Source organism: Salmo trutta, chromosome 24 (genome assembly GCF_901001165.1).
Source record: "Salmo trutta chromosome 24, fSalTru1.1, whole genome shotgun sequence".
NCBI classification, from domain to species: domain Eukaryota; kingdom Metazoa; phylum Chordata; class Actinopteri; order Salmoniformes; family Salmonidae; genus Salmo; species Salmo trutta.
The window spans coordinates 9,157,399-9,182,310 of NC_042980.1; the positions used below are offsets into that span (position 1 = coordinate 9,157,399).

General features: G+C 44.3%; 1 pseudogene; it reads left to right on the forward strand.

The window, feature by feature from the left end:
• LOC115161477 (histone deacetylase 4-like) overlaps positions 1 to 24,912 on the forward strand; it is an 82,159-nt pseudogene that overhangs the window by 17,474 nt on the left and 39,773 nt on the right.

Consider the following 24,912-nt stretch of genomic DNA (forward strand, 5'->3'; position numbering starts at 1 on the left):
TGATTTAAAATTGTGTTATTTCATTGTTTGATGTCTTCACTATTAGCTACAATGTAGAAAATAGTAAAAATTAAGAAAACCCCTTGAACTAAAACTTTTGACTGGTAGTGTACCTCTAGAGAACCTGTGCAAAGTGCATATTGAACTCACAGAAAAAACAAAAAACAAAATGGAATTCAAATAATTGAACTGATGTCGGTCAATTTGTTGTTTAAAAAACAAAAAAATACACATTTCGGTTAATCGCTCAACACTACTTTTCTATATCCAGACAATGTTGTATGAGTAATTATGGCAGCTTATGGATTCCCAACATAGTTGAATTACACTAAAATAGTATTGAGTACAGTACACAAATCTGAAAGATGTCTTTCAATTAAAACATGTACTGTATATACAGAAATTAAACCACCATTTAATGGTATTGTGGCAGCCATATTGGATTTTGGACATCATAATGGTTTTAGAGTCAAGACTATGGGGGCCCCCTTACGTAATTGCAAGAGGCTGAACATATAACATCCACAGAAGAACCTTTAACTGAAAATAAATTACAGTTTTCACTGTCTCAGCCCACTTGTTTTCCTAAAAGCTGATTAGAATACAATACCCAAAATATAAAAAAGACATGTATAGCTGTATGTACTTTTGTCATGCAGGACCATACAAATTTCACTTGGAAAGTTGTCTATTAAAGAGATTCTCCAAGAAGGGCCTTCGTCTGGGAGGTGATCAAGAACCCGATGATCACTCTGACTGTAACGGGCGTCGTAAGGATTGGACCAAGGTGCAGCGGGAACGTGTATACTCATCTTCTTTATTAAATCAAAAGAAGGAAAAACAAACAAATCACGTATACAAAACAACAAACACACTAAACAGTCCTGTCAGGTGCACAGACACAAAACAGGAGACAACTACCCACAAATCCCATAGAAAAAAAACTCCCCTCTTAAATAAGACCTTCAATTAGAAGCAACGAGGAGCAGCTGCTTCCAGTTGAAGGTCAACCCATTAACTAAACATAGAAATAGAAAGACTAGAACTAACATAGAAAAACACTAACCTAGAACAAGACCAAAAACCCCGGAACACTCTAAACAAACACCCCTCTTACATAATAACATAGCCCAACAAACCCCAAACCACATAAAACAAACACCCCCTGCCACGTCCTGACCAAACTACAATAGCAAATAACCCCTTTACTGGTCAGAGCGTGACACTGACAGAGCTCCAGAGTTCCTCTGTGGCGATGGGAGAACCTTCCAGAAAGACAACCATCTCTGCAGCACTCCACCAATCTGGCCTTTATGCTAGAGTGGCCAGACGGAAGCCACTCCTCAGTATAAGGCACATGACAGCCCGCTTGGAGTTTGCCAAAGAGGCACCTAAAGGACTCTTAGATCATAAGAAACAAGATTCTCTGGTCTTATGAAACCAAGATTGAACTCTTTGGCATGAATGCCAAGCATCACGTCTGGAGGAAACCTGGCACCATCCCTATGGTGAAGCATGGTGATGGGAGCATCATGCTGTGGGGGATGTTTTTCAGCGGCAGGGACTGGGAGACTAGTTAGGATCGAGGGAAAGATGAACAGAGCAAAGTACAGAGAGATCCTTGATCAAAACCTGCTCCAGAGTGCTCAGGACCTCAGACTGGGGCAAAGGTTCACTTTCCAACAGGACAACGATCCTAAGAACACCCAAGACAACGCAGGTGTGGCTTTGGGACAAGTCTCTGAATGTCCTTGAGGTGCCCATCCAGAGCTTGGTCTTGAACCGATCAAACATCTCTGGAGAGACCTGAAAATAGCTGTGCAGCGACGCTACCCATCCAAACTGACAGAGCTTAAGAGGATCTGCAGAGAAGAATGGAGAAAAACTCCCCAAATACAGGTGTGCCAAGCTAATCGAGGCTGTAATCGCCGCCAAAGGTGCTTCAACAAAGTACTGAGTAAAGGGTCTGAATACTTATTTAAATGTGATATTTCAGTTTAAAACATTTTATACATTTGCAAAAATGTCTAAAACCCTGTTTTTGCTTTGTCATTGTGGGGTATTGGGTGTAGATTGATAAGGGAAAAAAGCATTTGAATCTGTTTTAGGGGTCTGATTACTTTCCTAATGTACTGTGTATGTCAAAAGTAAAGCTTACGTTCATCATACATTTTGTGGTAGAGATATTCCACCTTTTGTATCTCTGTGTTTACAGGTCTATATTTCCAAGATGCATTAAGATATCCTAATGTTTTTGTTTGTGTATGTAGGGCAGATAACTGACGACTTGTATTCCACATTTGTGCAATATCAGAGCTTGCAAAATTGGTTACATTAGCTTATATGCCCCCCCTCTCTAGCCAGGCATTGTTCTGCACATTTTGAGTTTAGCGGGTGTCACAATATCTATAAATGTAACCATTTTGCAGTAAATATTTTTCACAACCATCTATTTTTTTAAATGGGATATATTACAGATGTGAAAAACATGGTTGTGTTTTGTTCTACCTCGAGTAGGGACATCTCTAAAACTAAAGCTCTTTTTGAGGATTAGCCACTAAATCAAATCAAATCAAAGTTTATTTGTCACGTGCGCTGAATACAACAGGTGTAGACCTTACAATGAAATGCTTACTTACAGGCTCTAACCAATAGTGCAAAAAAGGATATTAGGTGAACAATAGGTAGGTAAAGAAATAAAACAATAGTAAAAAGACAGGCTATATACAGTAGCGAGGCTATAAAAGTAGCGAGGCTACATACAGACACCGGTTAGTCAGGCTGATTGAGGTAGTATGTACATGTAGATATGGTTAAAGTGACTATGCATATATGATGAACAGAGAGTAGCAGTAGCAGTAGCATAAAAAAGGGGGTGGCGATGGCGGTGGCGGAACACAATGCAGATAGCGCGGTTAGCCAATGTGCGGGAGCACTGGTTGGTCTGCCTAAATTGAGGTAGTATGTACGAATGTAGTATGAATGTATAGTTAAAGTGACTCTGCATATATGATAAACAGAGAGTAGCAGCAGCATAAAAAGAGGGTTTGGGGGGAGGGCACACAATGCAAATAGTCCGGGTAGCCATTTGATTACCTGTTCAGGAGTCTTATGGCTTGGGGGTAAAAACTGTTGAGAAGCCTTTTTGTCCTAGACTTGGAGAGAGAACAGTCTATGACTGGGGTGGCTGGGGTCTTTGAATTTTTAGGGCCTCCTCTGACACCGCCTGGTGTAGAGGTCCTGGATGGCAGGCAGCTTAGCCCCAGTGATGTACTGGGCCGTACGCACTACCCTCTGTAGTGCCTTGCGGTCAGAGGCTGAGCAGTTGCCGTACCAGGCAGTGATGCAAACAGTCAGTATGCTCTCAATGTTTCAGCTGTAGAACCTTTTGAGGATCTTAGGACCCATGCCAAATCTTTTTAGTTTCCTGAGGGGGAATAGGCTTTGTCGGAGAGATGATAGATCTCCAAGATTGGCGCTTGACAAGGGCCGTGCTCCTCCCCTGATCATTGTGTATGCGGTAATTACAGTCGCCTCTTCGACACTCCCGCTATTGTTCTCTGGCCCTATCCCCCATCCGTCTGTCCACACACAGAAAGCAGAAATGAACAAAAAAACCCGAGAAGTCCATCAAAAACACACACACACTTGTTTAATTGCAAGCATTTGACACAAGAGCTATTCATTAGCTGGGCATTGAGATGGGCTTGATGAAGCTTGGGTCGGGCAAGAGCTGCCAAGACTGGAAACTCGTTACCCCTACTGCTGCTCATCCTTATCACATGTTTGGAGCTCATCTCATCAAGTCTCTTCTCATCTGCCCCATCAGTCTTTCCAGAAGTAGCTTGTTGATGGAGTAGCTTGTTAGCATAACTAACTGCCCTGAACTGGCTTACTCTACCATGTGCAGTGCTTCATTTCCGTGCTAGTTTCACCAGTGCTGCATTAACTGCCCTGAACTGGCTTATCTTCTTGTACCATTGCATGCTTCATTTCTGCTAGTTTCATTCTAGGCTCCACAGCACAGTGTGTTGTTTGGGACTATTGATTGTGTACTAATGTTGTCTACGTACATTGTAAAACACTCTCCATTAAAGCGCTCTTCTCTGAGAGTTTCAGAGTAGGGTGACGTCACCTCAGATCTGTACTGAGCACAGGTCAGCTGAAGTCGGGCCGGGGGAGGCGGTTTGCTGGGGTCTGGAGTTTTTTCTTGTTTCCAGACAGTTTCAGACAGCATGAGAGAAGAGTGAGAACGGAGTGACAGGCATGATGTGCAGTAGAGAGCGAAAGCTCTTGTCTTTGCCTGCCACCCGAAGCCCAAAAGCCTTCTGAGACTTTGACAGACAGGGAAGCCAGAGCAGCTAGAATCTCCTAAGAAAGATATCAGACTGTCTGTTTTCCCACTTCCATACGTCTGCATATCATCTGCAGGACAGAACAGAATATGTGCAACATGTTCATATCATTCCCTGTTGTAGTGTTGTCTTCATAACTATATTCATTCATGGTTTGCGGAAGTATTTGGTTTGATTCAAATGAATCCCATTTTTATAGTGCCCTACTTGTCATCTCAAGTATGCCCTCAATAGCAATGCCAACAAAAAAAGCCTTCCTAAGAACTGCGTGTTCTTCCCTCCGATTTCTGTCATTTGTGTTGTGTATGTTCTGCTCTATAGTTGTGTTTTAATGGACCCCCTCCTTCCTCTCTAGCTTCTGAGCCCAACTTGAAGCTCCGGTCCAGGCTAAAACAGAAGGTAACGGAGCGCAGAAGTAGCCCACTTCTACGCAGGAAGGATGGTCCAATTACCACCGCCAAGAAGCGCTCTCTGGACATGGCTGGTAAGCTTCTGCCGCACAACGCAGCCCAAGCGGAACACGTGAAAACTCACACAGCCCTTGCATCTATGACTTTAGTACTTTTCTGTAGGTTGAAGTCAATAGGTTTCCAACCTGGTATATTGATCAGTATGCATGTTGTGTGGGAGCCTCATGTCTCGTGTTTTATGTCTTTTTTGTAGAATTGGCCTGCAACAGCGCTCCTGGTTCGGGCCCCAGTTCGCCCAACAACAGCTCCAGTAACATCACCAATGAGAATGGCATCGCTGGCTCCATGTCCAGTAGTTCAGTAGAGGTAAGCACTAAGCAGCCACTCGAACCTCAACCTACATTAAGCTGTTAGCTTACTGTGACCATGCAGAAACCAGGAGCTTCTGATATACTGTACTGTTCTCTTTTCAATCTGCCTTTTGTTGACTGTTCCCAGTCACATTGCTGAGGGCTGTTTGCTTAATATTGCCCGAGCCAAACAGTATGTTTTATGTCCCACCTGTTAGTTGTTGGCTCACACTGTCAGGCGTGTGCGTGTGTGCCTGTGTGCTTGCATGCTTGTTTGATATGGTGTGACTGTTTGTGTGTGTAAGTATGTGCACATGAGTGTGTAAATGCAAGTGTCTCTGTGTATAGGGTATGTGTATCTTTGTATCCTTGTGAGTATCTAAGGCTCTGAGCGTATGTGTCTCTGTAAGCAAAGTGCTCCAGATGGCCAGTGTAGACAGGAGGCCACAGGGGTCCGGGGGAATGACCAGACAGGGCTGTTTATTTTTGCAGAGGGGTCTATTTGTCTGGCCTGTGTCTATGTTTCAGTGTCTCTTTCTGACTGTGTGCTCCTCTGTTTGCAGGCCTCCCTGGCCCACAGGCTGGCTGGCCGAGAGGGCCCCTTGAGCCAGCTGTCTCTGTACACATCGCCCTCGCTGCCTAACATCACCCTGGGCCTGCCTGCCACCGGCCCTTCCAGCGTTAGTTCATACACCCACTTTTCTCTCATTCTCTTAGTTTTTACTTTCATTCATTCTTTCCGTTCGTTAGTATCTTTCTAACCTGACATTTCACTTTCTCCCTTTCTCTCTAGCCCACTCCCCCCCACACTCTCTCCACCGCCTTCCCCCAATTTCTTATGTTCTCCATCTAACTTGCTATTTCTCCCCATCTTTTCTCTCACTCATTCTCTCTTTCCTTCTCTCGCTCTCTCCTTTCTTTCTCCTCTCCTCCATCACTTTGAGGGCTTGCTTGCGCACATGGCCCTTTCAGAGTGGAAGAGTCTACATAGAGGGGGCCCTGTCTAGACCTAGTCCATCTGTCATATGTGGCTTTTCAGCCTTACTCCATTTCAGAAAGGCACCATTGAGAGACAATGACCAGCAGTCAGTGACGCATGTACTACCCCCATCTCACTCTCTCTCGCTCTATATCCGTTTCCAACTCTTCCAAGTCAATTCAGGCAGAAAGTTATTCATTCACTGTAGTTCATTTATATATTTTGCCCTGTAATGGTTTAGAGGGAAATTACACTACAGTTAGATGTTTCTGGTTTGCATTAGGGGCTCTCTCTATCTCTCACACTCTCTGTCTCTCTCTCTCTTTCTCTCTTTCTCTCTCTCTGTGTCTCTGTCTCTCCCTCTATTTGTCCCTTCAGATGACGTCGGGCCAGCAGGAAGGTGACAGGCTTTCAATGCACGATAGACTGCAGCAGGGCTTCCCCATAACCACTCCTTCATCCCAGGGGCCCACCTGCCCTCCTACCTGACCGATGGGGGCTCGGCACACAATCCCCTCCTCCAGCACATGGTCCTCCTGGAGCAGTCCCAGAACCCACCAGGTCTGTCTTGCTGTAAGCATATCCACTCCGTCTCAGGCACTATCTGAAGCACATAATCTCCAAAACCTGGTGTTAAAGGACCACCTTGCTTGATGGTTTCAGTGGCGGCTGGTGAAAGGAGGACAGATCATAGTAATTTCTGGAATGTAATGAATGTGTTTGACATTTCCATTCCAGCCAGTACAATGAGCCTGTCCTCCGGTTTAAAGTGACAGCAGCCTCCTTTGAGTACCCGATGTTACTTGTGGATCATCCTATTCATGTTGTGTCTGTGTTTTCATGTGTTTCAGGCCTGGGCGGGATGCCCCTGCAATCGTCCTCCATCCACAAGCTGCGTGGGCAGCACCGTCCCCTGGGGAGGACCCAGTCAGCCCCTCTGCCCCAGAACGCCCAGGCCCTGCAGCAGCTGGTGGTCCAGCAGCAGCACCAGCAGTTCCTGGAGAAACACAAGCAGCAGTTCCAGCAGCAGCAACTGCACATCAACAAGGTGTGTGTGGTGTGTTTTGTGTGTGTGCATGCATCCTTTGTTCTTTTATGTGTGTGTGTGTGTCTGCTACATTATGAAGCACAAGCAACAGGCCCAGCAACAACACAACAACTGTACATTGGCAAAGTGTTGCCTGTCCTGTGTGCATGTTCCTGTGCATGCTTCTTCCATCGCCATAACAACTACATTATGGAGGAAGCCGCTTCCTTATATGGTCGACAGGAAAGAGCTCAGTGTGTGTGTATTTAGTGTGTGTGTGTGTGTGTGTGTGTGGTGATTAGGTGAAGATGGAGAATCATAAGGTCGGAGCAGGGTGGGGGTGTAGAGATAATTATTGCTATTTTTTTCTCCCTCTTGAATTTCTCTTTCTCTATAATTCCTGAGGATTATATTCTATATGGTGGGTCTAATCCTGGATGCTGATTGATTAATCTCTCTAGGGTATGTGGGACGAAATCGTCCCACCTACTCAACAGCCAGTGGAATCCCGTGGCGCGATATTCAAATACCTTAGAAATGCTATTACTTCAATTTCTCAAACATATGACTATTTTACACCATTTTAAAGACAAGACTCTCGTTAATCTAACCACACTGTCCGATTTCAAAAAGGCTTTACAACGAAAGCAAAACATTAGATTATGTCAGCAGAGTACCCAGCCAGAAATAATCAGACACCCATTTTTCAAGCAAGCATATAATGTCACATAAACCCAAACCACAGCTAAATGCAGCACTAACCGTTGGTGATCTTCATCAGATGACACTCCTAGGACATTATGTTATACAATACCTGCATGTTTTGTTCAATCAAGTTCATATTTATATCAAAAACCAGCTTTTTACATTAGCATGTGACGTTCAGAACTAGCATACCCACCGCAAACTTCCGGTGAATTTACTAAATTACTCACGATAAACGTTCACAAAAAACATAACAATTATTTTAAGAATTATAGATACAGAACTCCTTTATGCAATCGCTATGTCCGATTTTAAAATAGCTTTTCGGCAAAAGCACATTTTGCAATATTCTGAGTAGGCAGCTCACCATCACGGGCTAGCTATTTTGACACCCACCAAGTTTGGCACTCACCAAACTCAGATTTACTATAAGAAAAATTGGATTACCTTTGCTGTTCTTCGTCAGAATGCACTCCCAGGACTTCTACTTCAATAACAAATGTTGTTTTGGTTCAAAATAATCCATAGTTATGTTCAAATATCCTCTGTTTTGTTCGTGCGTTCAAGACACTATCCGAAGGGTGACGAAGGGTGACGCGCCCGACGCGTTTCGTGACAAAAAAATTCTAAATATTCCATTACCGTACTTCGAAGCATGTCAACCGCTGTTTAAAATCAATTTTTATGCGATTTTTCTCATAAAAAAAGCGATAATATTCCGACCGGGGAACCCTGTTTTCGTTCAAAGACTAAAAATCTAAAATGGACTCTTCTCTTGCACGCGCGCCCCTGTCTCATTGTTCTCAGATCGACCACTATCCAAATGTGCTACTGTTTTTCAGCAATGGGCTGCAAAGTCATCATTCAACGTTCTGCGCCGCCTTCTGAGAGCCTATGGGAGCCGTAGGAATTGTCACGTTACAGCAGAGATCCTCAGTTTTCAATAAAGAGAGTGTAGAAGGCCAAGAAATGGTCAGAGAGGGCACTTCCTGTAAGGAATCTTCTCAGGTTTTTGCCTGCCATATGAGTTCTGTTATACTCACAGACACCATTCAAACAGTTTTAGAAGCTTTAGGGTGTTTTCTATCCAAATCAAACAATTATATGCATATTATCCGGCCGTGCAAATACTGCCCCCTACCCTAGAGAGGTTAAAACTGTGTTCCAGCCGGTGTCTATTCCACAAGTTACCACTGGCTAAGGCTATGACGTTGTAATACTTATTTAGTGTTCCATCCCACTGCGCAATCTACTGTCTCATCAGCCCAACCAGGCAATTTAGAAACTTGATCGCCACTGTGAAAAGCATCTAGACATTTCCCCTTTCTTTTAGAATACCATTTGGTTTTCAACAGCATAGATTTGTATAAACCTTGCTATCTTTCTCAACATCGTTTCAATATTGAAATTTGATCTCCACTGTCCCACTGAGGATTAGCGTGTCACGATGAGACAAACTGCTTTTCTCAGACAGTTGAAATCATGAGTCAGCATAATTGTTATGGATATATACAAAGAAATGTCAATAGAGAAAAAGGTGAAACGAAATGAAATGCAGCTAGTTTGCTGTCTTTCCAGCTTTAGTTTGAAGTGGTTGTGTTAGCTGTGTAGTTGGCTAGCAGCTCCTCTGAACAGTGTCCTGGCGAGGGAGCAAATTCCAGACTGTGTTAGACGTAGTGATAATGCCCTCGAAGCCTGTGTTTGGAGGATATATTGGCACGGTTTGCTGGCTCTCTTGACAATATACAGTTGAAGTCGGATGTTTACATACACTTAGGTTGGAGTCATTAAAACTTGTTTTACAACCACTCCACACATTTCTTGTTAACAAACTATAGTTTTGGCAAGTCGGTTAGGACATCTACTTTGTGCATGACAGAAGTAATTTTTCCAACAATTGTTTACAGACAGATTATTTCACTTATAATTCACTGTATCACAATTCCAGTGGGTCAGAAGATTACATACACTGAGTTGACTGCCTTTAAACAGCTTGGAAAATTCCAGAAAATTATGCCATGACTTTAGAAGCTTCTGATAGGCTAATTGACATAATTTGAGTCAATTGGAGGAGTACCTGTAGATGTATTTCAAGGCCTACCTTCAAACTCATTGCCTATTTGCTTGACATCATGGGAAAATCTAAAGAAATCAGCCAAGACCTCAGGAAAAAAATTGTAGACCTCCACAAGTCTGGTTCATCCTTGAGAGCAATTTCCAAACGCCTGAAGGTACCACATTCATCTATACAAACAATAGTACGCAAGTATAAAAACCATGGGACCACGCAGCCGTCATACCGCTCAGGAAAGAGACGCGTTCTGTCTCCTAGAGATGAACGTTCTTTGGTGCGAAAAGTGCAAATCAATCCCAGAACCACAGCAAAGGACCTTGTGAATGCTGGAGGAAACAGGTACAAAAGTATCTATATCCACAGTAAAATGAGTCCTATATCGACATAACCTGAAAGGCCGCTCAGCAAGGAAGAAACTACTGCTCCAAAACCGCCATAAAAAAGCCAGACTACGGTTTGCAACTGCACATGGGGTCAAAGATCTAACTTTTTGGAGAAATGTCCTCTGGTCTGATGAAACAAAAATACAACTGTTTGGCCATAATGACCATCCTTATGTTTGGAGGAAAAAGTGGCTAAGACAGTGGCTAGGACAGGCAAGCCAAGTGGCTAGGACAGGCAAGCCCCATATTATTGTGGAGGACTTAATTCTTCCTGCTGCTGCGGATATGGCTGGGACAATGCTGGGGGAAAAGGCCCAAAAAACTATACAGACAATGACTTCATCAAACAACACTGTTTCACGATGCATCAGTGATATGGCAGGAGATGTTTAGAAACAATTACTGCTTCGTATACAAGCCAGTGAATTATATGCGTTACAGCTGGATGAGTCAACAGACGTGGCGGGCCTGGCACAGCTCCTGGTATATGTCCGTTACGTTTATGGGGGGTCAATTGAGGAAGACATCCTTTTCTGGAAACCAGGACAACATGAGAGGATATTTTTAAAGTACTGGACAGCTTTGTGACATCAAATACACTTTGGTGGTCAAGATGTGTTGGTATCTATACTGATTGCGCAAAAGCCATTACAGGGAGACATATCGGAGTGGTAATGCGCGTGCAAGCAGTTGCTCCACTTGGGTACACTGCAGCATCCACCGTGAGGTTCTTGCTGCCTAGCGAATGCCTGACAGCTTGAAAGACGTTTTGAACACTACAGTGAAAATGGTTAACTTTGTTAAAGCAACGCCCCTGAACTTTCGTGTATTTTCTGCATTATGCAATGATATGGGAAGCGACCATGTAACGCTTTTACAACATACAGAAGTGCACTGGTTATCAAGGGGCAAAGTGTTGACACATTGTTTTGAATTTAGAGACAAGCTTAAAGTTTTCTTTACTGACCATCATTTTCACTTGTCTGACTTCTTGCATGATGACGAGTTTCTCACACGACTGGCCTATCTGGGTGTTTTTTTCTCCTGAATGATCTGAATCTAGGATTACAGGGACTCTCCGCAACTATATTCAATGTGCGGGACAATATTGAGGCTATGATTAAGAAGTTTTCTGTCTACATTAACAATGACCACACCGGGTCTTTCCGTCATTGTATGATTTTTTGTTTTTGTGCAAATGAACTCAAGCTTACGGACAATGTCAAATGTGATATAGCGAAGCACCTGAGTGAGCCGGGTGCGCGATTACGCCGGTACTTTCCCGAAACGGACGACACAACCAACTGGTTTCGTTATCCCTTTCATGCCCTGCCTCCAGTCCACTTACCGATATCTGAACAAGAGAGCCTCATCGAAATTGCAACAAGCGGTTCTGTGAAAATGTAATTTAATCAGAAACCACTGATAGATTTCTGGATAGGGCTGCACTCAGAGTATCCTGCCTTGGCAAATCGCGCTGTTAAGACACTGATGCCCTTTGCAACCATGTACCTATGTGAGAGTGGATTCTCGGCTCTCACTAACATGAACACTAAATACAGGCACAGACTGTGTGTGGAAAATGATTTAAATCAAATCAAATTTATTTATATAGCCCTTCGTACATCAGCTGATATCTCAAAGTGCTGTACAGAAACCCAGCCTAAAACCCCAAACAGCAAGCAATGCATGTTAAAGAAGCACGGTGGCTAGGAAAAACTCCCTAGAAAGGCCAAAACCTAGAAAGAAACCTAGAGAGGAACTAGGCTATGAGGGGTGGCCAGTCCTCTTCTGGCTGTGCCGGGTGGATATTATAACAGAACATGGTCAAGATGTTAAACTGTTCATAAATGACCAGCATGGTCAAATAATAATAATCATAGTAGTTGTCGAGGGTGCAACAAGCACGTCCGGTGAACAGGTCAGGGTTCCATAGCCGCAGGCAGAACAGTTGAAACTGGAGCAGCAGCACGGCCAGGTGGACTGGGGACAGCAAGGAGTCATCATGCCAGGTAGTCCTGAGGCATGGTCCTAGGGCTCAGGTCCTCCGAGAGAAAGAAAGAAAGATAGAGAGAAAGAGAGAATTAGAGAGAGCATATTTAAATTCACACAGGACACCGGATAAGACAAGAGAAATATTCCAGATGTAACAGACTGACCCTAGCCCCCCGACACATAAACTACTGCAGCATAAATACTGGAGGCTGAGACAGGAGGGATCAGAAGACACTGTGGCCCCATCCGATGATACCCCCGGACAGGGCCAAACAGGCAGGATATAACCCCACCCACTTTGCCAAACCACACCCCCCACACCACTAGAGGGATGTCTCCACCCACCAACTTACTGTCCTAAGACAAGGCCGAGTATAGCCCACAAAGATCTCCGCCATGGCACAACCCAAGGGGGGGGGGGGTGCCAACCCAGACAGGAAGACCACGTCAGTGACTTAACCCACTCAAGTGACGCACCCCTCCCATGGACGGCATGGAAGAACACCAGTGACTCAGCCCCTGTGTAGGGTTAGAGGCAGAGAATCCCAGTGGAGAGAGGGGAACCGGCAAGGCAGAGACAGCAAGGGCGGTTCGTTGCTCCAGCCTTTCCGTTCACCTTCACACTCCTGGGCCAGACTATACTTAATCATAGGACCTACTGAAGAGATACGTCTTCAGTAAAGACTTAAAGGTTGAGTCTGAGTCTGCGTTTCTCACATGGGTAGGCAGACCATTCCATAAAAATGGAGCTCTATAGGAGAAAGCCCTACCTCCAGCCGTTTGCTTAGAAATTCTAGGGACAATTAGGAGGCCTGCGTCTTGTGACCGTAGCGTACGACTCTCTCCAATACAACCCAACATTGCAGAGTTATGTGCATCCTTTCAAGCACACCCTTATCATTAACCTGTGGTGAGTTATTCACCATTTTTTATGAACAAATCAGGTTTTATATGTAAGATGGCTAATTAAAGAGCAAAATTATTATATTATTATTTGTGCCCTGGTCCTTTAAAAGCTCTTTGTCACTTCCCATGAGCCGTGTTGTGACAAAAACTCACACTCATTCTTATGTTTAATAAATGTATCGTATAGTGTGTGTGTGTGGTGGCAGGCTTACAATGATGGCAAAAAAACTACATTTGAGAGTGCGCTGACCCTGGTGCTAGAGTGGGTATGCGGCTGGAGGTTGAATGTTTGAAGGGGTACGGGACTATAACATTTTGGGAACCACTGCTCTACGGGAATCTGTTGTTTCCCCCTACTTTTGACCTCAGAATGGACCTCAGAGTTCTCGGTGGTCATCCATTAAGAATATGGAGAATATGTCTTAGTTTACTCCCCAATGGTTTAGCATTAGATTTGTTGTTTGACAAGCAATGGGAGTGGTAGGATCTGTGTTAGTATGACGCGGCTAAATCAACCCAGTCATATTTTGGGTTTCTGACTCTCAGAATATTTTGATTGTTTGCTGGTGATCCATAAGTGGTCACTTGTCAGTTTACTTGTGAATCAGCTGTCTCCGTGATATCAATATCTCCATAGTGCCGCTGTTAGATTGTAATCTACTGTCAAAAAAAGTTATGTATTTGATGGAACCTTGGTCTTTGCCACATGTTTTGGATGAAAGGTACTAAAAAGCTGCAATGAAACATGTATAGTTGGATATTAACAGTGTTGAGGTGTTGTTTTTAACTACCAGTTTATTAAGCATTAAATGAACTACAGTAGGCTTCAACTTCAAAGCAATCTCATCCTTCATGTGGCTGGCTCAAATCCCAAAAGTGTGTTTCCCGCTTTTAACACTAGAAAAGCTGGGCCTCAAGGGACCCCACTCGGAGCCAATGAGAAGTCATTTTGACTGCAACATTCTAACAGTCTAATAAACAAGTTTCATATATGCTATTGGAAAAAGTATCCTTTGGTTTTAATTATGAAGGTCTTTGGTAACATTAGAAATACAAAACATATATAATAACTCCATTTTATATTTTGTATGAATTTAGTTTCATTAAGTTTAGTTTCGAGGGCCGATCATCAGCCTGTGAATGAGGGGCAGGGGTTGAAAATGACATGTCCTCTTCAAACTGTTTGTGACACATTCTAACACCATATGTGTGTTAAATATTTTTTAGGAAAAGTCAAGGATGGAGGGGGGCATGACTTTAAAATGGCAGATATTTCAATTTTCAATAAAAAATGATAGCCTCAGTGCTTCTAGTGTTTAAAGAGTTCCAGAAAGAGCGAGTCAAGGAGATTGAAAGGGCGGAGGGGGTTGAGTGTAAAAAGAGAGGCTTGTGTTTGAAGAAGAGGGACGGGGGATGAGGCAAGAGACCAGCTCTCTGACGTCAATGGACCGGGTCCCCTGGCGTTGTGCCAATAGGGCCCTGTGTGTGCGTCTGCCAGCCATGGTGACTACGACCAGGGACACTGGAAACGGGAGGTGGTGGGGGGTGTTGTTATTTCCCTTGCCATCCCCGTGGCGACCAAGCCTGATGGACCCAGCTGGCCTGGCACAGCATCATCCGCCACAGTCTTGATTACACACTCTCTCTCTTTGCTTCTCTCTCTCTCTTTCTCTCTTTCTCTCTCTGCATACAGGTAAATCTGTCTCTTTCTGTTTGTCTATTTCATTCTCCCTCTCTCGCTCTACTCTATTTCTGTGTCTCATTTTCTTCTGTCTTCTCTTGTCACTCTTTGTCCCTTTCTCTGGGCTGCCTACTCTTAGTCTCTCTATATCTGATTTATCTGATGTCTACCTTACCCAACGTCCCACTTTCATTCCCGCTCACTCTCCACTTTGAAGTTCTGTCTTGGTCCCTGTCTCCCTCACTTGATTTTGAACAGAAGTACCCTCTTTATCCTTCTGTTTATGGAGGATATTCTCCTATTCTCTTTCTTGCTCTGTCTCACTCTCTCTACTATTATGTTACCTCAGCACTCTCTCTCTCTCTCTCTCTCAATTCAAATCGTTGGGGCTTTATTGGCATGGTAACAGTGTTAACATTGCCAAAGCAAGTGAAATAAACAATCACAAAATGAACAGTTAACATTAAACACACAAAAGAGAAACACGTTTCAAATGTTACGTTATTAACTATATACAGTGTTGTTACAATGTAGTAGAAGTACAGATGGCAAGGGAAAATAAATAAACAGATAAATATAGATTTCATTTACTTTGGTGTTTGTGCTCCACTAGTCTCCAAAATCCACTGCCTGCCCTTTTTTTTATCGCAACAGGTCCCAAACTTTGCTGCGATGATTGCAAACTGCGGCATTTCACCTAACACATACGGGAGCTTACTGTCCCCCTGATATTGGCTAATGGCTACTTCCCATGCTGTTGCAAGAAGGTCCATTTTAGATTTTTATGGATATACACTACTGTTCAAAAGTTTGGGGTCACTTAGAAATGTCCTTGTTTTTGAAAGAAAAGCGATTTTTTTCCCCATTAAAATAACATCAAATTGATCAGAAATACAGTGTAGACATTGTTAATGTTGTAAATGACTTTTGTAGCTGGAAACAGCAGATTTGTTATGGAATATCTACATAGGCGTAAAGAGGCCTATTATCAGCAACCATCACTCCTGTGTTCCAATGACATGCTGTGTTAGCTAATCCAAGTTTCTCATTTTAAAAGGCTAATTGATAATTAGAAAACCCTTTTGCAATTATGTTATCACAGCTGAAAACTGTTGTCTTGATTAAAGAAGCAATAAAACTGGCCTTCTTTAGACTAGTTGAGTATCTGGAGCATCAGCATTTGTGGGTTTGATTACAGGCTCAAAATGACCAGAAACAAAGAACTTTCTTCTGAAACTCGTCAGTCTATTCTTCTGAGAAGAAGGCTATTCCGCCGGCGACACGACCATGAAGAAGCTGCCTGCAGCTCAATCAACCTGAACAATTGTATACTGCCTCTAAGCCATAGGCAGCAAGGAGTCACCCAGCGATAAGATCTTTCACAACATATATATTGCAACAGTTACCATTACTTATCGTTTTGTGGTCCTGTGTGGGTCAGTTAGTAGAGCATGGCGATTGCAATGCAAAGGGTTGCTGGGGCCAGCCATACAACAAATGTATGCACGCATGACTATCGCTCTGGGTAAAAAATGTCTATTATTAGTATTATTTTGAACAGGTATGTGTAACTTATTCATACCCAGTGCTGTGTCTTCTAACATTTAAACCTCCCCCCATTCAGATGATGGCCAAGCCCAGCGAGCCAGGGCCGGGGCCGGTCCAGCACGAGAGTCACCCAGGAGACAGAAGAGGAGCTAAGGGAGCACCAAGCCCTATGTCCCCAGGACAGAGGCCTCATGTGTGGAGTGACAGTCAAGCAGGAGCCCCCGGACCCCCAGGAAGAAGAGAGGGACCACAGAGATAGGATAGTTGACCAGGAGCTGCTCTTCAGACAGGTACGGGACAGAGAGCAGGAAGAGGAGGGGACACAGAAACACACACACAATCAAACATAAACATATTCATGCATACACACACAAATGTACATACGCACCACACACATATTCAGGCATACACGCATAAATGCAGACACAAACACACAAACAGACAGACAGACATACGGACGGCGGACGGACGGACAGACAGACAAACAGACAGACAGATGACTACACACTTGTCATGCTTCGGTGATAGTGAACAGAATGTAGGCTATTTGGGTTTTTAGTCAGTTCACGAAAAACAGACACCCACACATGGCTTACTCTCGCTGTCTGGACACACACACACACACACACACACACACACACATAGACACACACACACACCACACACACACACACACACACACACACACACACCACACACACCCACATAGACACACTATACTCCTACTCACAAAGTGAAATAGCATGCAGTTTTTTGTTTGAATGGCTGAGGGCAGCCTCATGCCTCCTCTCTACAGCTGAATCTGAGTCTCCCTAGGACCACACACACACACACACACACACACACACACACACACACACACAAGACCATGTCCTCCCTGTCTAACATACAGCCCTGCGGTCAGACCAAATCCAATCAACTGTCCTCCCTGTTGTCATGACGCCCACAAACCCTACATCCCCCGGCAGGAAGTAGAGCACCGGGGGCCCCTGGGAAATGAAGTGTTAGAACAGGAGCATTGCCCAATCGAATCCTGGTCTGTTACAGTAGTGGCAATTCACTTAGTGGCAGTACAGTTTGCGAATCTGAATCCCAATATGTCCTTATGACAATCATCTATAGCCAGCCCCACCAGTAGTCTTTAATAAGAATTGGGGTGACTATAAATGAGATCATTTGAATACCTGCATACTTACAAAGCATTTGTCTCTGTATCTTTATGCTCCTGAATCAGCTCACACGTCTGATTCACGTCTGTCTGGCTGTGATAATGGAGATGCATCAAGCGCCATCTTCTGGCTACTAAGATATCTTGCAGCAGTTCAACAGATGCACACGATAGCTGAATTGGAGTGTGTGTGTGTGAGAGAGAGCACTTACGTGTGTGTAATATCTCTTTCTCTCTCTCTGCCTCTCGCTGTCTCTCTCTTTCTCTGCCTGTCTTGTCTCTCTTTCTCTCTCTCTCTCTCTCTGCCTGGCTCTGTCTCTCTTTCCATCTCTCTCTGTCTCTCTCTCTTCTTTCTCTTGTTTTGCTCCCTTTCTGTTTCTCTTGTTCTCTCTCTCGTTCTGTCTCTGTCTCTCTCTCTTTCTGTTTCTCTTGTTCTCTCTCTCTCTGTTCTGTCTCTCTCTCTCTGTGAGGAGCAGGATGTGTTGTTGGAGCAGCAGAGAATCCACCAGTTGAGGAACTACCAGGCTTCGATGGAGGCAGCCGGCCTTTCAATCACCTTCCCAGCGCACCGCCCCCTCTCCAGGGCCCAATCATCCCTGCCTCGGCCTGCTTCCCCCCCATCGTGGTGCAGCAGGAACCACCCACCAAGCCTCGCTTCACCACCGGCAAGCACCCTTGCCCCACACACACTAACACACGTGCGCACTCATGCACACAATCACACACACGCTCCAACACTCTATCTCTCTAACCTTCAGTCTGCAAGGGCTTAGCTGCCTGTTCTCTTAGATTAATGTGTCCTCTCTCCCTGAAAAATAATCAAGTCCTTGACTCGTTCCCCTCTAAACCACTCTGAGAGCCCCAGTGTCCAGCATACTGATCAGCCATGCAGTGTAGGTGTGTGTGTGTGTGTCTGTGTGTGTGTGTGTGTGTGTGTGTGTGTGTGTGTGTGTGTGTGTGGTGTGTGTGTGTGTGTGTGTTTGAGAGAGAGAAAGAAAAAGGGATGGAAGTGCACTGAGAATCTATGGCCGTGTCCAAAATCTGGCTTGCCTACTACTTACCAAAACGACATACTGTGTACTAAATACTAATCGTACTACATACTATTTAGAACATACTGTTCAGTACAAACGAATGCAGTAAGCATCAAATGTCAACACACTAGGCTCATCCATACTGAGAATGTGTCATCTAATGCGCGATTGCGTTGACTGCCGCCGTTTGTTCATTTTGGTACAGCACGTCAATTTATCTGATTAATCAGCCGTTTTCAAACACACGGGAGTCTGAAAAGACGATTCTCTTCCTCATTAGTGTGCAGCGAATTCTACTTAAATCAAAAGCCAAAATGAGTATGACACCCTGGCATTTAAAGCATACTACATTTCCAAAATGTCACATACTATAAAAGGTTAGATTTTCACATACCCAAAATGCCTAATATTTAGAACGCATGTACGGGTATTCGGACACGGTTATTGTCTCCCAAACAGTCTCCTAAAATATTTTTTCCTAACTCTGTGTGTTCCCATCATCCTCCAGGACTGGTGTATGACACGTTGATGCAGAAGCACCAGTGTATGTGTGGCAACACCAACACACATCCAGAGCACGCCGGACGTATCCAGAGCATCTGGTCTCGACTACAAGAGACAGGACTGAGGGGCAAGTGTGAGGTACGGAGACCATCACCAAAGCTCATCTCTTGGATATGTATCAATAATCTATATCAACACACACACACACACACACACACATTGTTTCACTCACTTAAGCACTGACCTACAAGCAGAGGTTATATTGAGGCCTGCTCTGTGTTTTCACCCATACAGTCTTTTCAGATTAGTGCAGAGACTAAGGGGAGAAATCCAATTTAGAGTATAAATTCTGTCAGAGTAACTGAGGAAGCTTGTTCGCCGTCCTATCTCAATAGTAGAATGTGGCTTCCTTTTCCCATCTAACCTAGACTACTGAGATGGACCCATTATTCCACTTTCAGAGCGTTCTAAGGCACCATTTCTGACCAGGAGGGGGCAGTGTTAAACCATGCTGCCCGACCTCCCCATTGACAAAACACCCCACCGCAAGTTGCCCATAAGCACAGATCTAGGATCAGCTAACCCTTGCCAAATCCTAACCTTAACCATGTGGCAGAAAAAATCTAAACTGACCTTAGATCATTGTTTAGCTTAGGGCCTTGTTTTGAAGTATTAGGTTGTTTTGAAGTGTGCTGGCAGAGATAAAAAGCTTATAGTGGGTCTTATCATGCCCTGCACCTGTTCTGTGACAATCCACATACACGCACTCATGCATGCGCACACACAATTACCACACACACACGCACACACACAAATTTTCTCAGCAAGAGACATTCTTTTCTCTTCATCCGAGAGGTCTAAAAACAGCCTAATGGTTCCTAAATGGGGATAATCTTTCCTGTATGTGTGTGTGTGTGTGTCTTTATCTTTAATTTAAAGACCCTTGCTCCCTTCGGTCTCAACGTAGACTATGATCTGAAGCCATTCTTGTGATTCTTGTGATTTTGCTATTCATTGAAAGTGTTGTAGGCCTATGTAGCCAAATTGTATCTATGACCGTATGCTATCCATTCATTTTTTTTATACGTTCTATTTATCTGTAAATTAACCAATGATTTCAAGCCACACCCGGCCATGATTACAGACCCCTGTGCGTGTCCTATGACACTATATAAACTAGTGACCCGCAGTGTTTGTCATTATACCCTGATGAAGACAGCTTGTCTGTCGAAACGCCGGTTATTCAGTTATTGCATCTGAGCTCCTAGAGTGTGCGGGTCTCCTGTGTCTGATCTCTCCCGCGTCTCACTCGTTCATTGCGTCATCGCTACGCTTGGTTGCACAGCTGCCTGTCTGTCTTTCCCGAATGGCACAAACAGAAATAATATCAACAAATAAACAAGCAAACAAATTCCACCCCCAGACTTCCTCTCCTCTCTCTCTCTCTCTCTCTCTCTCTCTCTCTCTCTATCTCTCTCTCTCTCTCTCTCTCTCTCTCTCCTCCCTCCCTCTCTCCCTCTCCTCTCCTCTCTCTCTCTCTCGTCTCTCTCTCTCTCTCTCTCTCTCACTCACTCACACCCCCTTTAGGACCTCATTTACGACCTCCACTGTTACTAATTGGAGATTCCTGGTTGCAGGTGTTACCCTGCTGCCCCCCTGTCCCTCCTTCACTCCCTCCTTTTCATCCTTCCATCCCTCCATCCTTTCCATCCCTCTTGTCCGTCAAAAGCTCAGGTGGCCCTTGGGGATTAGTAAAGTAGCGGTACATTATAACAATGGGTACACAATTACAGATTCTGGTGTCATAGTAAGTGTTACCAGGCCCTGTAGCCCCCAGTTCCACTCCTATTCCCCAGGCGCTATCATTTGTTGACTTCTGTAACCGTAAAAGCCTTGGTTTCATGCATGTTAACATCAGAAGCCTCCTCTCTAAGTTAGTTTTTTTCACTGCTTTAGCACACTCCGCCACCACCCGGATGTCCTAGCTGTGTCTGAATTCTGGCTTAGGAAGGCCACCAAAAATTCTGAAATTTCCATCCCCAACTACAACATTTTCCGCCAAGATAACTGAACTGCCAAAGGGGGTGGAGTTGCAATCTACTGCAGAGACAGCCTGCAGAGTTCTGTCCAGGTCTGTGCCCAATAGTTCGAGCTTCTACTTTAAAAATCCACTTTCCAGAAATAAGTCTCTCAAGTTGCCGCTTGTTATAGACCCCTCTCAGCCACCAGCTGTGCCCTGGACACCGTATGTGAATTAATTGCACCCCATTTATCTTCAGAGTTTGTACTGTTAGGTGACCTAACTGGGATATGCTTAACACCCCCAGTCATCCTACAATATAAGCTAGATGCCCTCAATCTCACACAAATTATCAAGGACCTACCAGGTACAACCCTAAATCCGTAAACACGGGCACCCTCATAGATTTCATCCTGAACAACCTGCCCTGCCCTCCCAATACCCTCTGCTGTCTTCAACCAGGACCTGAGCAATCACTGCCTCATTGCCTGCTCCCGTAATGGGTCCGCGGTCAACGACCACCCCTCATCACTGTCAAACACTCCCTAAAACATCAGCAAGCAGGTCTTTCTAATCGACCTGGCCTGGGTATCCTGGAAGGATATTGACCTCATTCCGTCAGTAGAGGATGCCTGGTTATTCTTTCAAAGTGCTTTCCTCACCATCTTAAATAAGCATGCCCCATTCAAAAATGTAGAACTAAGAACAGATATAGCCCTTGGTTCACTCCAGACTTGAATGCCCTTGACCAGCACAAAAACATCCTGTCGCGTACTGCATTAGCATCAAATAGCCCATGCGATATGCAACTTTTCAGGGAAGTTAGGAACAAATATACACAGGTAGTTAGGGAAGCAAATGCTAGCTTTTTCAAACAGAAATTTGCGTCCTGTAGCACAAACTCCAAAAAGTTCTGGGACACTGTAAAGTCCACGGAAATAAGAGCACCTCCTCCCAGCTGCCCACTGCACTGAGGCTAGGAACACTGTCACCACCGATAAATCTACGATAATCAAGAATTTCAATTAGCATTTTTCTATGGCTGGCCATGCTTTCCACCTGGCTACCCCTACCCTTGTCAATAGCTCTGCACCCCCCACAGCAACTTGCCCAAGCCTCCCATTTCTCCTTCACACCAAATCCAGACAGCTTATGTTCTGAAAGAGCTGCAAAGTATGGACCCCTACAAATCAATTGAGCTAGACATCTGGACCCTTTCTTTCTAAAATTATCTGTGGCTATTGTTGCAACCCCTATTACTAGCCTGTTCAACCTCTCTTTCATATTGTCTGAGATCCCTAAAGATTGGAAATCTGCTGCGGTCATCCCCCTCTTCAAAGGGGAGACACTCTAGACCCAAACTGTTACAGACCTATATCTATCATACCCTGCCTTTCTAAAGTCTTCGAAAGCCAAGTTAACAAACAGATCACCGACCATTTCACATCCCACCATACCTTCTCTGCTATGCAATCTGGTTTCCGAGCTGGTCATGAGTGCACCTCAGCCATGCTCAAGGTCCTAAACGATATCATAACCACCATCGATAAAAGACAATACTGTGCAGCCATCTTCATTGACCTGGCCAAGGCTTTCGACTCAGTCAATCACCGCATCTTATCGGCAGACTCAACAGCCTTGGTTTCTCAAATGACTGCACGGTTCACCAACTACTTCTCTGATAGAGTTCAGTGTGTTGTCCGGTGTGTTTTCCGGACCTCTGGCAGTCTCTATGGGGGTGCCACAGGGTTCAATTCTCGGCTGACTCTTTTCTCTGTATACATCAATGATGTCGCTCTTGCTGCTGGTGATTCTCTGATCCACCTCTACGCAGATGACACCATTCTGTATACTTCTGGCCCTTCTTTGGACACTGTGTTAACAACCTCCAGACGAGCTTCAATGCCATACAACACTCCTTCAGTGGCCTGCAACTGCTATTAAATGCAAGTAAAACTTAATGCATGCTCTTCAACCAATCGCTGCCCGCACCCGCCCGGACCGTCTAGCATCAGTACTCTGGACGGTTTCTGACTTAGAATATGTGGACAACTACAAATACCTAGGTGTCTGGTTAGACTCACATTAAGCAGAGACTCACATTAAGCATCTCAAATCCAAAATTAAATCTAGAATCGGCTTCCTATTTCGCAACAAAGCATCCTTCACTCATGCTGCCAAACATACCCTCGTAAAACTCACTATCCTACCAATCCTTGACTTCGGCGATGTCATTTACAAAATAGCCTCCAACACTCTACTCAGCAAATTGGATGCAGACTATCACAGTGCCATCTGTTTTGTCACCAAAGCCCCATATACTACCCACCACTTGCGACCTGTATGCTCTTGTGGCTGGCCCTTGCTTCATATTCGTCGCCAAAACCACTGGCTCTAGGTTATCTATAAGTCTTTGCTAGGTAAAGCCCCCCTTATCTCAGCTCACTGGTCACCATAGCAGCATCCACCCGTAGCACGCGCTCCAGCAGGTATATTTCACTGGTCGTCCCCAAAGCCAACTCCTCCTTTGGCCGCCTTTCCTTCCAGTACTCTGCTGCCAGTGACTGGAAAGAATTGCAAAAATCACTGAAGCTGGAGTCTTATATCTCCATCACTAACTTTAAGCATCAGCTGTCAGAGCAGTTTACCGATCATTGCACCTATACACAGCCCATCTGTAAATAGCCCACCCCACCTACCTCATCCCCATATATTTTTTTTCTCCTTTGCACCCCAGTATCTCAACTTGCACATTCATCTTCTGCACATCTATCACTCCAGTGTTTAATTACTAAATTGTAATAATTTTGCCACTATGGCCTATCTATTGCCTTACCTCCCTAATCTTACTACATTTGCACACACTGTATATAGATTTTTCTATTGTGTTATTGACTGTACGTTTGTTTTATTCCATGTGTAACTCTGTGTTGTTTGTGTCACACTGCTTTGCTTTATCTTGGCCAGGTCGCAGTTGTAAACGAAATGGCCTACCTGGTTAAATAAATGGGAAAGAAATACAAATAAAATGAAAATAAAATTTACCAACTCTCTTTCTTTCTCTCTCTCCGCCCCTCCCCCTTCACTGCAGTGTATACGGGGGCGGAAAGCCTCACTGGAAGAACTGCAGACGGTTCACTCTGAGGCCCACATCCTTCTGTATGGAACCAACCCACTTCGACAGAAGCTAGACAGTACGTTCTACACCAGGAGTGCTATTCTAGGATCTGTCCATATAATCCTATTCCTTGTGATCTAAAAGGAAAACTGGTGCTAGATCAGCATTCCTGAGACCATTTGTGGATATGGGCCCAGACCCAACTGGTTGTTGCTTTGTACACTAAACAGGATCCGTTGTGTAGATGCTCATGGTATATTGTGCAGGGCGAATCCCTGCTTCCACTGAAGTCAAATTTTTTCACCTAGTCTTCTACTGACATCAATGCATGTCAGAAGTTCAGATTGACCCATATCTACTACAAAGTAAATGAACAAGATTGCCTAAAGTATGACAGTGTTACGACAATAATACAATAACCTCTCTCTCCCTTCTCTTACACCTCGGCTGTCTATTATTACAGGGCAAAGCTGGTCTAATGATAGTGTTCCTCTACCAGACCATGATCAACTTTATTATCTACATTATTGCCTCCTGTGTTGACCAAAGCAGGGACACTCAGTACATCTCCAAACAGATTGTTTTGTTTACCTGAACAACAGCCTTTTTATTTGTTTTGGTTCTATTCTTGTTTTTTTCTTGTCAGATTTGGAAC